Here is a 3,971-nt window from a genome sequence, read left to right as displayed (position 1 = left end):
GACCATCCTGGAGCTGAGGGGTGAAGCTGCACTGTCTGTTTGGACAGAGATACTCATTCACACATGCACCACACACACACACACACACACACACACACACACACACACACACACACACACACACACACACACACACACACACACACACACACATATACATGCACCACACACACACACACACACACACACACACACATACATATACATACAATGTAGGCAAGGGAGACTAGTCCTACTGTGGCTTGAATTCCAGTTAGGGTAGATTAATTGATCAATTGTTTGGAAATGACCAGAACATTGATTTGAAATTCAAGTTAACCCCATCACATGTATACAAAGCCATCAACAATCTGGCCCCCTCCTACCTTGCCGACCTCGTCCCCCTCCACACCCCCTCCCGTTGCCTCAGGTCTGACGTCCAAACCACCCTCAAGACCACCAGACCAAGCTCCGGACCTGGGGTGATAGGGCCTTTTCAGCCGCAGCCCCGTCCCTCTGGAACGCCCTCACACAACCACATCAGACAGGCCAACACCCTCCCAACATTTAAACAGGCCCTCAAAACCCACCTCTTCAAGCTCGCCTTCACCAGTTAACCCTCTCCCCCTCCCCTTCCCATGTGTCCCCAGCACTACCTTAATTAGGCCCCTATTCTTTCTTTTATAAATTGTTTTGTTTCTTTTTATTATTACTACTCGATCTTTTCAGTTTGTAAAGCGTATTTGAGTGTCTAGAAAAGCGCTGTATAAGTCTAATGTATTATTATTATTATTATTATTATTATTATTATTATTCTGCCCATACTGTACCAATGGACCAGTGGTCAGTGGGCTGGCGGTCATACCTGTAGAGAGGAATCAGTTAACAGACCAGATGGGATTCGTTTGTCTTGGACTCACAGAGACTGACTCATCAGCCAGCACTCCAAACACTGGAGGGATTATTAGAATAATTAAAATGATTAACAGAGAGAGTTTGGCGAGGAGGGGGTGGGGGGGACTTTCTGGTTTCAAGATGAAATAAATAGTGCAAAAATAAAGTAAATAGCAGTGTTGTTCTTCGACTCCTTTGGTCTCGTGCCACAGTGCGCGGGATTAGATCATCGGCAGATGTCATAGCCCTCCCTGTCATCTGCCAAGGAAAATAAGCGCGAGGTTGAGGGAGATGGGAGCGCAGAGAGAGAGGGAGGAACTAGAGAGAGAGAAAGGGGAGGAGGTGGGGGGGGGAGGGAGGGGGGGGAAGCAGGAGAGAGATGAGTTAAAGACAGGAAGAGAGGGAGTGCAGAGAGAGGGAGGAATTAGAGAGAGAGAGGGGTGGGGGGGTGGGGGTGGGTGAGTTAAAGACAGGAAGAGAGAGAGGGAGGGTAACGGAATAGCGGTGAGACTCAGGGAGAAAGAAAGAGAGAGTGTGTGAGAAAGAGACTGAAAAATTGAAGGAGTAACAGTAACACGATGAAGTATGAGCGAAAAAAGAGGAGTTGGAGACAAAGAAGTGGAAAAGAGAGAGAGTGTGAGAGAGAGAGAGAGAGAGAGAGAGAGAGAGAGAGAGAGAGAGAGAGAGAGAAGAGAGAGAGAGAGAGAGAGAGAGAGAGAGAGAGAGAGAGAGAGAGAGAGAGAGAGAGAGAGAGGAGAGAGAGAGAAATAGGGAGTTCGAAACACATCAAGACCAGGATGTTGGGTCGTGGTCTGAGGCGAATGTGTGTGAGACAAACCTTCAGAACAGACAGGAGACGTACAGACAGGCAGACAGACAGACAGACAGGCAGGCAGGCAGGCAGGCAGGCAGAGAGACAGACAGACAGACAGACATCTCCAGTAACAGTGTTACAAAATCACAGAAAAGGTACGGAAAAAAACAAGACAGTGCAGTCGTTTGAGATGGGTTCTCCTGGTGAGAAACAAGCCACAGGGCTTTGGTGAGACTGAGGAGAGGAGAAGGAGAGGAGTTGCCAGGGAAGAGGAGTTGCCAGGTTGAGGTAATCTAATCCTGTCTTAACCACAAGCACCCTAACACACGCCAACCAGTGGGTGGGCACTCAGGGTGGCGGATTAATCCACTCCTGCACCCAGAGACCCAGAGGTGAAGAGACCTCCATGGGTGTTTAAGACTGGGCCATAACCCCAACACACACACACGCATACGCCCACAACACACATACACACACACACACATGAACGCACGCACACACACACACATACACACACATACACGCACACACATGAACGCACACACACACACACACACACACATGAACGCGCACACACACACACACACACACACACACACACACACACACAGCCCAACCTAGCCCAGCCCAGCCCAAAAATGACCCCAACAACAGAGCAGGCTATGTGCTGAGAACCAGGGCCCTATTCCACAAAGCACGATTATCTTCTAATCCGCGATAATGTTCTAATCGGCGATAATTTTATCTTGCGTTCGGTTCCATCAATGTGGCTCAAATAATTCGCTGTTTGGTTGCTATGCAACCTAGCCTCCCGAGTTATTCTGGTCGCGAGCAGGCTAAGAGGCTGGCTAAGGTAATGCGTGCGTCAAAAAAGGCTCACAGGCGGAAACTACATCCCGAACGACAGTTCCTCAAGTGTCTTTTAGGAAATATTAGTTCCCACTTCACACGAGATAGATAGATAGATAGTTTGACTGTGTGATAGATAGATAATTTGATAATTTGAAAGTGTGATCGATCGATAGATAGATATTTTGAAAGTGTGATAGATAGATCGATAGATAAATAAATTAAAAAGTGTAAAAAATAAAATAAAATAAATAGGTATGTCTATCAACTTGCATTGCTTATGTCACAGCGGTCTGGCTGGCGCAGTGGTTAAGGCAACCAGCTAGAGTTCCGAAGGTTGTGAGTTCGAGTCTTGATTTAAGTTTTTTTTTTTTTTTTTTTTACATTTAACCGAAGCCTTCATGCAAAGGCTTCAAACACCATTGTAATCGTTTCAGTTCTTGTAAATTAGCCTGCACCATAATTGTATAGCCTACATACTTTTTTAGATGAGATTTTAGATTAGATTCAGACAACGAAATGCAGTAAAAAGTGTGTCTGAAGAGGGATTTGAACCACCGACTTAAAATGACGAATAAATACTATGGCAGCGGTCGATACCACTAGGCCATTGTGACGATATGACTTTTTGTAGCCTGCTGCTGATATCACCACAGTAGTAAATATTCATTTATTAAAATATGAACATATAACAATAACTGGGGCTAGTATGACCTACGCATTTAATCGGTCAGCAATTTCTTGCCAAACCATTTCCCTCCCCTTGTTAATTGCGGCAGTATTGCACTATTTTACATCTTATTTTTCCGTCTTCATAAAGATCAATAATTCGGAATGCTGCGCAAATGTAGGACCCCTGCAAAGTGGAGTATCATCATTTCGACAGATCGACTCTTCAGGGCTCTTTATGTCTGTGTGCACGCGCCCATATCGAGGATTTCTAAGCCGGTGTTTTGTGAACACTCATGACACAAGCCTGATCCTCGTTCGAGGAATCACCTGAGGCTTGAATTCCAATCCCGAGTTGCCTGATCGCCTGATTTATTTTAATCGCCGATATACTAATATTAACGTTAGTGGAACGGCCCCCAGAGCTGTGGCGTGCTCGAGGTCTCTCGGTCTCTAGGTGTGGCCCTCACACTTCTACTGGGAGAACAAACTGTCCAAAGCCTCTGGTTCAGTTCTGGTACAGTCTGGTTCTGGTTCAGTTCTGGTACAGTCTGGTTCAGTTCTGGTACAGTCTGGTTCTGGTTCAGTTCTGGTACAGTCTGGTTCTGGTTCAGTTCTGGTGCAGTCTGGTTCTGGTTCAGTTCTGGTTCAGTTCTGGTTCAGTTCTGGTTCAGTTCTGGTTCAGTTCTGGTACAGTCTGGTTCTGGTTCAGTTCTGGTACAGTCTGGTTCAGTTCTGGTCCAGCCTGGTTCAGTTCTGGTTCAGT

The sequence above is a fragment of the Nansenia antarctica genome (genome assembly GCF_963989245.1).
Source record: "Nansenia antarctica genome assembly, chromosome: 1".
NCBI lineage: Eukaryota > Metazoa > Chordata > Actinopteri > Argentiniformes > Microstomatidae > Nansenia > Nansenia antarctica.
Note: the sequence above shows the minus strand (reverse complement) of the source record.